The 13028-nt window shown below is 41.2% G+C and overlaps 1 non-coding gene across 1 annotated transcript; it reads right to left on the reverse strand.

Moving 5' to 3' along the window:
• Nucleotides 1-2093: 2093 nt before the first annotated feature.
• LOC148647819 (U2 spliceosomal RNA) lies at nucleotides 2094-2280 on the reverse strand. The gene has a single exon (XR_015927139.1). It is a non-coding gene; the product is annotated as a U2 spliceosomal RNA (small nuclear RNA).
• Between the last annotated feature and the right edge of the window lie 10748 nt (nucleotides 2281-13028).

The following is a 13028-nucleotide window of genomic DNA, read 5'->3' on the forward strand; positions in this document are numbered from 1 at the left end:
CCTCAGAAAGGCTAGGGATCTGTGATCCCTCTTGGATGTCTTCCATCTGAGTTCCATCTTTGTTCATTTCACTGCTGCCGGCTGTATCCATGCTCTCCAGCTCATCCTCATCCTTTCTTCTTGACGAACTTCCTTTTGGGCACTTGGAACAGGCCCTGCATCCAGTGAACCAAGCACAATCTCTGCAAAGCTCTTGCATCTCCGGTTACAGTCTTTAAATGTGTGCCCCTCATTCCCACACAGATTACACTTAATTTTTTCTGTAATGTCAGCCATGGAATGCCCCACACCTTCACACTTTCTACATACCATGCATTATGGCCTGCTTTCCTACACACTGAAAGCTGTCCGTAGTAATAGAGATAGCCCCTATACGGGCCTATCAAAAAAGGAATGGCCGGACCCTCTCCGCCACAAAAACTGTATTGTCAACGTACGACAACATCCGCTGCCGTGGGGGGCGCCAGCCTCCTTAGCTTAGGCCCCTCCCAGCAGCAGCACCTGTGCCAACTGAGCTGCAAGCGAAAGCGGACCAAATGCACATATGTTCAAAGAGAAGGAGCAGCTCTCTCTCAGAAGACACACACACACATGGAGGTAAACAAGTGCGACTCAAGCTCCTTCAGGAAGGCCGTCTGGAGACGACTTTCGGTGAGTCTGTAGACAGCCATCAGCCGCACCTTCAGCTCATCCCACACACCTTCCACCACTAAAAGGCATCCCAGGACAACACTCGCTGTAAAATTCGGGGTCCAAAAATCCAAAACTTTTTACCCAGCCCCTTGTACGTCCACAAACCTTGACGGGAACGTGAGGATATCCCGTTATGGGACATGGGGGTTGAACAAGTGGACCGTCGGCGGTCGTAGTTCCCTGGCAAACAAAGGATCCAACATAAACATGCTGAGTGGTACAAAGTCTTTGTCGAAGTATGTCTTGCGCCAGGCTGTCTCAAAAAGCTTGTCCGATTCAAGCTTCAGTTCGAACATTCCCTTCACAGGAAAATCCTGCAGGCAGGTGATGTCCTCCTTCTGTATTCCCAGGGCCCTGAACAGGATCACCTTCTCGAACCTGTCACTATTCATCCACTGCGCCCTCTCTTCTGCATCCTTCACCCCAAAGTGCACTGAGCACATTCCGGGCTGCAATCCGGAAGTCCCTCTTCACCATCTGGGCTCAACCCAGAGCGACTACCCGTGGTGGTTTGTGGTGTCGTCTTCCTCCTCTCCCAGGTCATCCACCACCTCTGGTTCCGGCTCTCCTCCTCCTTTTCCACTGTTGTTGTCGTCTTTTCTTCCCCCAGCTCAGTCGCACAGCCATGGTCAGACCACATACTGCTTGATCTGGTTAAAAGGCTGAGAAGCAATGCCCAACACCGGCTCGTGGGTGCCCTGATCTTCTGTTGATCTTCTGTCAACAGCCTGACAACAACCGCAACCGTGGGGGGCACTAGCCTCCTGAGCTGAGGCCCCTCCCACCAGCAGCAGCTGTGCAGACCGAGCTGCAAATGAAAGCGGACCAAAAGCTCCTATGGGCAAAGAGAAGGGGCAGCTCTCTATCGGGAGTGACACACACACACACCACACCACACCTGCCTCTCATAATATCTCTATGTGTTTGGGAGGGAAAAAGCACGGGTGCCCGTCTTGCCCGCTGACAAAGTGCATGCACGCACATACAACACACACACACACATTAACATTTTTTTAATATATATATCTAAGTTTTTTGGAGGGAAAACGCACAGATGCTCAAAAAGGGGGGGGGCGTCTGCCAGCTGACAAAGTGCATGCACGCACAACACACACACACCTGCCTCCCTAATAAAAAAATTATATATCTACGTTTTTTGGAGGGATAATGCACAGGAGCTGAAAAGGGGGCCTGCCTGCTTGCCAAGAAAGCTGAGACGTGAGAAAGTGCACAGAGGGAGGACGGGAACGGAGACAGAGACAGAGATGGGGAGAGAGAGAGACAGACACAGAGACACACAGAGAGATGAGAGAAGAGACTGGAGAAGAAGGAGCTCCAGTCCACCTCGCTGGCTTGCTTGCTGGTTGGTGGGTTACGTCTGTCTTTTCACCGCTGAGAGAAGGTAGTGCACCGCTCCCAGAGGTGCTGCAATACCGGGCCGATGTGTGGAGAGGACGGAGCAAGCTCCTGATCCAGCTCCCTGTTCCAAAAATGTGTTTAATATGTGGTCCCCTGATGGGGGACGTATCAGATATTAAACTGATAAGAACAGATTATTTTTTATTATTATTAAAGAAACAAATCTTACAATATATACAAGAAGGCAGTCATCCAAAGAAACCAACACAAATTACAGGAACATCTATCAAATCAAAAGAGATCAACAATCCAAATCAAGACATATAATGACCAAATAGACCTTTCCATTTTTCTTTGGTGGCATGGTAACCCCATTTCCTCACATCCAATACTTCACATTTGACTCTACACAACAAATGATTATACAAACCCAGCACACTTTAACCAACCCATAATTCAATTTTCACAAAACACATTAATACCCATAACACCAAAGTTACACCTTGTGGATACATACCCCCTCTTTAATCTGTACAATATAATATGCAAAGTAATCGTAAAATTGGGTACAGCCATCCCAAACACTGAATTACATGTTCCCCACATCTTTTTTGCATAGTCACACTCCCAGAAAACTTGACTTATGGGTTCATGTTGGCTGCACATAGTTCTTGGACATGCCTTTTGTAAGGTTAATTTGTCTCAATACAAAACATCTCTCACCGGGAGCCGCTGCCAGGTTATAAACCAGTTCAGGTCCATTAGTTCATGGTGCAGACCCTTGGGTTGGATCTGTTTCCAAACCTTGGAATAGAGAGTTCTATGGTTCAACACCACCTTGACCTCAATTGCATGCTTTTGATACCAGGCTACTGCTATCGATAGTGCCAGCGTAGGTCTTCCCCATGTCTCTCTCATCCTAGCGTTAATCCCGCATCAACAGGGTCCACTTGTCGGCACGCCCATCTCCATTTGGTGGTTTGAACCAAATTTTTGAGCTGACATTGCCATTAAATGCGACCAAGAATACTCCAACCGGCGTGTCGCTCCGCCTGCCATCAGAGGGGGGAGAACAAAGTAATGTAGCCAATTCATAGAGGGGGATTATTAGGAGGCATGGGAAATTTGGCCAGGATGCCGGGGTTACACCCCTATTCTTTTCGAGAAACACCCTGGGATTTTTAATGACCACAGAAAGTCAGGACCTCGGTTTTACTTCTCATCCGAAAGACAGCGCTTGTTTTACAGTATAGTGTATAGTGTCCCTGTTACTATACTGGGGCATTAGGACCCAAATGGACCGCAGGGTGAGCACCCCCTGCTGGCCTCACTAATACTTCTTCCAGCAGCCAATCACATACCGCGGCACAACACAGTGACCTGTGGGTAATTGCGTGCGGTACAGGTTTGTACTGTCCATTTTGAATGGCTGCATCTGTAGTAAAGAGGTGGATTCAGGATAAAACTAGGAAACATTGTAGGAATAGGCAGAGATTGGATAGGATAGAGGGAAGGATCGTGCAAGAAGAACTGAATTGTCTGTATGTAAATTGTAATGATGGTTTGCTGGTTGATTTAGAGGAGATCAACATGCAAAAAGAAAAATTAAAGAGATTTTCTGAAAGGAAGGCCCGTCATTACCTTTATAGATACATATTGATAAATTGGTTCTCAGAAACATGTTCAACCTTTCAGTTTAGCTGTTTGAAGAAAAGGCAGCACAAGAGGGTGATGGAAGGGATTCAAAACATGTCAGGAACAATAGTGACAGAGAGAGATGGGATGTCGGCAGCAGCTTTAGTTTTTTACCAGGAACTTTTCACAAGACACGAAATAGAGGAGGAGGCTTGTGAGAGAGTTTTGGAAAGGGTATCATCTAGAGTCACAGAGAGTGATAGGGCTTATAAAGAAGGCCCTTTTACCTTAGAAGAACTTAATGAAGCCTTTGCAGACATGAAATAGGGTAAGTTGCCACGTGTGGACGGGTTACCGGTAGAGTTTTATCTTATGTTTTGGGATCTGTTGAGAGATTTGTTGCTTTTAATCATAAACAAGGTTTTCAGGAAAGGACGTTTGAGCGATACAATGAGGACAGGGGTGCTGATATTACTATATAAAAAAGGAAGGACCACCAATTTGGGTAATTGGAGACTACTGATGCTTTTATGTACAGATTATAAGATTTTAGTTAAAGTTATTGTAAATAGATTAGAAAAGAGTGCTGCCTTCAGTCATGTGGGGCTCAAGGGTGAAGAATTAGCTGGACCTTACAGCTAATAAAAGACATAATAGCCTGGACGGGGCAAAGGGGACTTACCCTAAATGTTAGTCAATGTGTACCTGATAAAGGCGTTTGATCGAGTATCACACACCTTTCTGTGGAGAGTAATGAAGCAGATGGGGTTTGGTTTTAAGTTTATTAGGTGGATTCAGACTTTATACAAGGAAGTAGGAAGCAAAATATTGATAAACAGACATTTAGGAGACACTGTATGGCAGAATTCAGGGGTGAGACAGGGATGCCTTCTTTCTCTATTGCTATTCTTCATATACATCGAAGCTTACGCTTGATTGGTGTGTGCAGACCTGTGAGTGGATGGCTTTTTGGTACCTGGGAGCAGGGGTATGAGGGTTAATATAGCCCAGTATGCAGATGATCTGATCCTGTTCATGACTTCCAACGTCGACCTGCAGACCTGTTTGCGAAGGCATCCAGAGCCAAACTAAATAAAGAGAAAAGTATGATAAAGTACTTTGGCAGATGGAGAAATAGACAAGGAAAGGGTGAGGGGAGGATTGCAAGTTTACAGGGATCCGATGTGGATACTTGGGGTTTATTTTATGGAAGGGTATGTGGCCAATTACAATTGGCAAGAGAAATTGGAGAAAGTGTGTGACTGGGTCACTGGAAGAAAAAACTCACATAGGTTAAAGTCACATAGGTAAAATACTAATAAGAAAGATTGAAGTTTTATCCATTTTAACTTATTTAGCATCGGTCTATCCCATGCCTCTGAGATTGAACAGAAATCTCATAAGAGAGATGTTATTATGGGGCAAAAAGTATGAATACATATGACATACTGACATGTATAGTCCAATAGAAAAGGAAGGAGGGGGGGTTCCACATTTGCCATTGAAGTTGAATTGTATTTTTGTGTCATCTTTGTGTGTTGCTCTTAACTCACCCTGCCGTCCATGTGGGTCCTAATGCCCCAGTATAGTGACGGGGACACTATACACTATACTGTTAAACAAGCGCCGTCTTTCGGATGAGACGTAAAACTGAGGTCCTGACTCTGACTCTGTGTTCATTAAAAATCCCAGGGTGTTTCTCGAAAAGAGTAGGGGTGTAACCCCGGAGTCCTAGCCAAATTCCCCATGCCTCCTAATAATCCCCCTCTATGAATTGGTTACATTACTTTGTTCTCCTCCCCCACCCCACCTTCTCCAACAGCAGGCTGAGTGACATGCCGGTTGGAGTATTCTCGGTCGCATTTAATGGCAACGTCAGCTCAAAGATTTGGTTCAAACCACCAAATGGAGACGGGCGTGCTGACAGGCGGACCCTGTTGATGGGGATTAATGCTAGGATGAGAGATGTACTGTAGCTAAAATTATCACAGTAGTACACTTTATTTAGTCCACTGTTTGGATATGCAGTTTCACTCCTTTCCATTTTTGGTTATTTCAGTTTCACTCCTTTCCACGTGATAATGTCTGTGGCATGATGGCTTAAGTGTGTGCCTTATATGCCTGGGGTCAGAAGATTGAACTCAGCTGTTGCCATGAGTTTTCTTTTAACAAATAAACATTTCTTTGAAAAACTAAAATAGCAAATATTATGGACACTATATTGACTTTTTTATATTTTTTTAATATCACAACACAACTCTGTAGGGGCGAAGTGGTGGCTCTGTGGCTAAGGATCTTTGCCTGTCGCTGGAAGGTTGCTGTTTCAAATCCAGCAGCTGGCAGAGGAATCCTACTCCGATGGGCCCCTGAGCAAGTGTCACGACCACCAGCCAGCGGAGATCAACACGTAAGCGAGCCAATCAGCACCAGCAGCGGATTACTACTAACAAGCGCCGCCGCACGAGTTAACACACCTGCAATTGCTCTACCGTGCGGCACGCCGGGTTATTTATACCATTCGTACCTGATTCCCGTTGCTCGGTATTGAGTTCTCTACTTGTTGCTCAGCCTAGCGTTCTCACCCCTCTTTTGCCTTCCTGGAATTCTGCCTGCACCTTTTGCCTTCAGACTTCGGATCTCGTCTCGCCCTTTGGATTGTTTGCTATCATTGCCTGTTTTGGATTTGACCCTGTAGCTCTCTTTTCGACTACGATTCTGTCTCACGTTTTGGATTGTTCGCCACCAGTGCCTTTACCGGATCTCGACTTACCTTCGCCTTCGGACTACGACTCAGCTCCTGGATTTGCTCGGTACGTTTACTTACCTCCCTGCGACTCCTGCATCTGCATCGGATCCTTTTCACCTCTACAGAGCAGCGTTACAGCAAGGTCCTTAACCCCAGCTGCTCCAGGGGAGCTGTACAGTGGCTGACCCTGCACTCTGACCCCAAGCTTCACTCCCTGTCTGTGTGTCTCATGGAGAGCAAGCTGGGGTATGCAAAAAGATGAATTCCTAATGCAAGAAATTGTATATGGTGTGGTGTCTCCAGGGGAATAGATAAATGTAATAAGTACGAAAGTACTCACACCACAAACTCTTTTATTTTTGTGAGGTTTCTTCCTTTTCTTTCGTTCATCCGCCTTCCAATCCAGTCTGCAATCCGTTTTCTCTGTCCTTGTTCAGTCCGTGTTCCAAAAGTTAGTAAAATCCAACAAATCCTCACCGAGTCCAAATCACAAGCCGTATATCGTTATCCTTTATTTATTCCGAAAATCCGTTGTCCTTAAATCTTTATTCACTCCAACCAAACTCCCCTATCTTCTCCAAAACACATTCACCTACTGGCTTCCGCGCTGGTTCACTGTTTACGGGGCTTATATATTTTGTTTCCTGATGAGACCCACCTGCGTCTCGTTGTCTTTCAGACTGAGCCCTTTCCCTCTGCGGGTCAGCTGGTTTCTCTTAGCGGCCATCTTGGTCAGGTCTAAGTCAAGTATAGTGAGCAAATCGTTCCTAAAATACCTGTCCTGGATGACCCTTCCTCTGGTCCTCTTACAATGGCTAATAAAGTGATCTTATCTTATCTGTCCTTATTACTGATAATAAATATTATCAACAATATATTTCATTTGTTGGTATTTCTGAATATCACAAAACGTTCAAAGTGATTACCATTTTCCATGAATACTTGCGCTTGTTGTTGCAGTAAAAGAAATTCATACTTTTTTAGAATTCAATTATTGGGGAATACAATTATGGAGTCACGTATCTAAAGAAATTAATAACAATATTAATTTAAGGATCTAAATATATGTATGTATATAGCTGGTAGTATTACTGTAATCCACTTTCTTTGTAAACACGTTTTATTAACACCCGAATCGCAGCGGGTGAGAAAGAGAGAAAAAAGTGAATCCTGTTTTTTTATGTTCTGTATCTCAAATCCTGCTTAACTAAAAATTAGACACAAGAAGAGTATTATTGGACAATGTTGTGAGGCTCTGGCGATTTTTTTCTCTGTAAACTGAAGAGGAGACACGTTGTGTATCGCCTCATTTTATGCATTTAAAAAAGAACATTCCAATGTTAATGCGACACGAAAGATATTATTAATAATGTAGCACTTTTGGGCTCACGTGGGTATGTGCCCTAACAGCTGGGGGATCGAATCAGCCCGTCACCCAACAGGGAACCAGCCAGTATTATTAACCCTAATACCTGTAATGTTGGCCATATGGCGTACGCGTTACTGAACCTGAAAGTTTAGCCATTGTCACTAATGAAACCACTAAATAAAGACATCAATATAGAAATCCCTACATTACAAACTCCAAGAGTTTCATTTTGTCTATTGCGACAATATCGACAGCAGCACAGTTACAAGGAACATGTCAAAATGTTTCTAAAATAACCAAAATTTAATAATTTGAGGTTTTGATAATAATAGAGATATCATAACAATGACCCCGTGTTGCTTCATGCTATTCATGTTTACCCAACCGAAAGAAGGACAACTAATTCGACACAAAAATACTTTTTTTTCATTGACAAAACGTAACGCCTTCCTGAGGGGAGATAGACAGCGGGACAGCACCGCTTACAGGTCTGTGTGTATTATATGCAATATGTATAATACATATCATAATACAGTATATTTAATATATGAAATGTATTAATATATATACATACAGATGCACCCATTCAAAGTGCACGGTACACTTAATTGGCACAGTACAGGTAATTGGCTACGGCGTCGCGCATCGTGACACAAGATGACGCGGGGTACCGCGGTACGTGATTGGTTGACCGACAGGGGCACTCGTGGTCCGTTGGTCTGTCGTAGAAAGATTTACAGTAAACGTCTTAACTGTGCCCGTTTAAGTATTGAATATTCATATGGAATTTTACCACTGAAGGGAAATCTTAGTAGCTGAGCATAAAAAGAATAGGAGCATACTGCAACGCGTGTGAAGGCCATAAACGATATTCATTTTGGAACATAAACATACAGTATATGGCTGGTCTCGGTACTTTAAAGAAAACATACACAAAACATGGTTTCATTATGACCAGAATCGGTCTTGAGATATTTTTAACTTGATTTACAGTATTTGAGAGGTATGTCTTGACACCGATACTACGTAAATACTGCTCACGTATATGTTTCTAGGTTTATATTATGCATTTCATACGGTCAAATTACTTTTGAGCAACTGATAAGAAGCGCGAAACGGTATGCCCAGGGCGTTCTAGTTTTCGTTTTGTTTTAATGCAGTGCATGGGATTGATTAGAGATATCAAGTACATACAAGTCATTTTTTAAATGTTGTAGTTCATCTTGTAAAAATGTTATGAGTACATCATCTGTCAACAATTACACAGGTTATGTTTCCATATTGCGGATTTTGGTTACGTAATATTATTTTCTAATTTCACGTTGTGAATATATGATTTGGGCAAACAGAGCCGCAAAGAAGTACATTATGGGTTGTTGGGTTTTTTTTGCAGTTTTATCTAGAACAAGCGATGCTTAAACCTTTGTCTGATTCTTGTGAAACTATCCACACGACAGTTACAGTACCTAGGACTTGACTTCAGTGATGTCACTGATGGGATGTTTCTAAAAATCCATCCTCTGTAAAACGTGTTCTCCAGTTCTCCTGCATATGTATTCGCTAATGAAGCTGTGTGTTCTGAGCCTGGATCTCTACATTTCTGTATGAACCAGCTTAGAGGGCTAAAGACAGCTTGTGTTTAAATTGAGTGTAAGGTAATGTATGCTTCTAAAGTCATGGTCAGCATTTATTATTGTACTGTGGTGTAAACTTGTTCTTTGCCTAATTACATTATTTTATAGCTTTATCAAATCTGTACATTGTCTGTCGATAATGTTTCTGTAGTGCTTTTTCAGCCCTCAGCATGTGACCGCGCTGGTGGCGCTGTTAGGTTCCTGACTTCCATGTCACACGGTCTGTGATTGAATCCCATGGAACTATGACTTTATTTTTTAACAAACATTTCTTTGAAAAAATGAAACGTTTCCCTTGGTCAGAGATTAAATAAAACCTCACTCGCACCAAACAAATTTATATTTCTAAATATCACAACATGATCGGATTTAAGTCTTTTTAATAACAATGAATAGTCACCTTTGCGTTACAAAATAAACATTTATATTGATTTGAATCGCGTTTTGATTTAAATCATAAACGCGTGTTTAAATATATGTGTTTAAAGGTGATATACTGTATAAAAGTGCTGATTCTTATGGAATGTGTTCCGCCGGGGATTCAAAAAAATGTATTTTTTTTAATCGCGTATCTAAGGAAAATAGCAGTATAACTTTGTTCATGCGCATCGTTATACAGTATCTCATTTTGTATTTCTATAAAAAAAAATCGTTTGCCCAGCCATTATTGTTGTTATTGTTTTTATCCTGTAAAGCGCTTTGAGGAGCACAGCTTTTTCACCACTTAGATTACTTTTTGACACCATCCTTACACAAAGCAGAAACTGATTGTATTTTGCGATGACATACTGTACAAGTGCAAAGATTACAGATTTTAATCGTCTTTTTTCTGAACCAGGGAAAATCTGATCATGTTTCTCTATAACAATAATAAAAAACTTTATTTTACATATCACCTTTAAAAGTGGCATCTCAAAACAATACAGTAGATGTAAACCACAGATTACAAAGTAAATACCCAGACAAACGCAAACGTGTTTTTAATAAAATGCTTTCATTCATTCAACAGAGAGAGAGCATAAAACCTGAGTGTAACAGCTGTTCCTTTTTCTGATCACTCACTCTCTGAGATACATGAGAATCCAGGCTTTTTTATCAACGCTTTCTTTTCCGTATACCAGATATTATGGAACCACTTCAGAAGGGTGTCAGCCAGTCAGATTCCAGGAATCGGTACTTTAAAGGAAAAATACACACCGGTATTCCATTTCTCCCTAAACATTTTAAGCATCGAAGTATTTAACTAACATGTGAAATAGTGTGTGAAAAAGTGGTAGTTTTAAGCTTTTCTGCTAATATAATATGGAATCGTGTATCTAAAGAATTTAATAACGATATGATTACATTCGTGTACTGCGACAGGGCTGTGTAGGGCTGTTTCGCCTCTCTCTTCATGCGACTTTACCAGGAAGAGGATTTCTTTCTATTCGAAACGTGTATTTTAAAGTTTAAGAAGTAAAAACCTTACAGCGTACACAGATTTATAAACTGATCAGGATCGTTATCTTTGTCTTATGCATAATAATGTTCACCACTCTGTCCAGCAAATTAATAATAAACTTTATTTTATATAGCGTTTTAAACGAATAAGTAATTAGATTGCTCATAAACCTAATCACTTGCTTTTTCTTTTTATTTAGGCTCAGATTTCAACTATAGATCGTATTATTAATAACCATAATAACAACCAACCAACAAAAACAACCATATAAAAATAATACCAACCAAAAACATAGATAACGACCACAATACAAAATCAAATATATCAAACCATTATACTCTCACAAATGCCTCCAATTATCATAATCCTGCCCCTTATGCAAAACAAAACCCTCCTCCCATCCCAGTTTATCCTCTTTATCATAAACAAAATCCACCTCAATTTTCAACATAAAGCATTACACAAAATCAATACCTCAACACTCCATACTCAACAACGATAATTCACAAACAGCCAGAACATGTAACTACACATTCCCAAACAGACCTAATGTCTTATAGCCCCGCCCCTTATGCAAAACCAACATCCCTCCCCTGTTCTCTCTCTTCCCTGGCGGTTGTAATCGTTTTTATTTTCAAATAAATTTTAGCAAAGTCATGTATTTTAAAAATCTTAAGATTTTTATATTTATGTCTTTATTTAGTGGTTTCATTAGTGACAAAGGCTAGTGACCTTTGTTTCATTAGTGACAAAGGCTAAAAGGGCTTTTATGTCAACCATGTTTGCTATTAATTCATTCAGGGCTAAAGTATGTTCATTGTCTTCAAATGAAAGAAGGGTTCCTTTCGCCGTGGTCGGGTTGAAATTAGAAGCTTGCCACGCCCGGACTGTTACACCAACGTATTAGCATGTTCAAGCGATTTCATTGAGGAGCCTCGCCTTTCTTAACTAGTACTGTACTTACTGGGTTTTTGAGGGGGGGGGGGGTGTCTTTCGCTGGAAATCTCGCCTCCTTCTACTTTGAAAATACCTGTGAAACTGGTTTAATTCGTCACAGCCAGCACTCCTGCAGAGAGGGGGGTTGTACTTGCAGTGTATACAGTAGATGGGAAAGCCAGAGCCGACCTCTACGCCACCCACGTGTTATGCTCTTCCTTAATGTCTAAGCCTGAACACATCATTATATCTCATTTTGTATTTCATAAAAAAAAAATCGTTTGCCCAGCCTAACAGTATTGTTGTTATTGTTTTTAACCTGTAAAGCGCTTCGAGGAGCTACCTTTAAAGGCGCCATATACAGTAAAGTTCATTATTATTACTATTGTTAATTTGCTGGACAGAGAGGTGAACATTATTACACAGAAGACAAAGAAACCGATTTACGTTGCATTGTGCATTGTGCTGCTGTAATACAGTTTTAAATAATTAAAAGTCTAAACAATATCAGCTTTATTTATGGGTTTTAAATAAAGGTGATTTAAACGCAATTTAAATCAATATAAATGTTTATATTGTTACGCCTAGGTGACTATTCATTGTTATTAAAATGACATAAATTCGAACATGTTGTGATATTTAGAAATATAAATTTGTTTGGTGTGAGTGAGGTTTTTTTCCCCCAACAACCTTCCAGAGCAGCTATAAATATTTTAAATAAATACACACAGTATTGCTCAAAAGGTCTGCTATTTGAGGTCCAGTTATTTAGATGCATACATCTTATTTTATCTCAGCTTTTCAGCTGAGATACACAGATCATACATAAACAATGCAGTAAAAAAATGTCTCATCAAGTATTTAATCATTAGGTATAACAGTTTCCCTTTAGGCCTCTGAAAACACCACCTTCTACCTTGTGCATATCAGTACCTCCTAATTGTCTATTGGCTTAATTTAAAAAAAAAACTGATGTGCTGAAACAGTACAATTAAACACGCTCTGCAGAAAAGGGGATGGTTGTTAGGTCAGCTTCAGTTTTACACGTACAGTACACATTTGATTTCATTAAAATTATGAGGTACCCTGTATCTGCAGGACTCAAGAGGCTCTCAGTCATGTCACTTTGCAGTTGATGTCTCCTAGAGGTTCCTAGATTCTTATTGTAAATAAAAGGAACAGCATACAGTGGGACTTTTTCAAAAACGGGGAACA

This window comes from Lepisosteus platostomus, chromosome 15 (genome assembly GCF_059453375.1).
Source record: "Lepisosteus platostomus isolate fLepPlt1 chromosome 15, fLepPlt1.hap1, whole genome shotgun sequence".
NCBI lineage: Eukaryota > Metazoa > Chordata > Actinopteri > Semionotiformes > Lepisosteidae > Lepisosteus > Lepisosteus platostomus.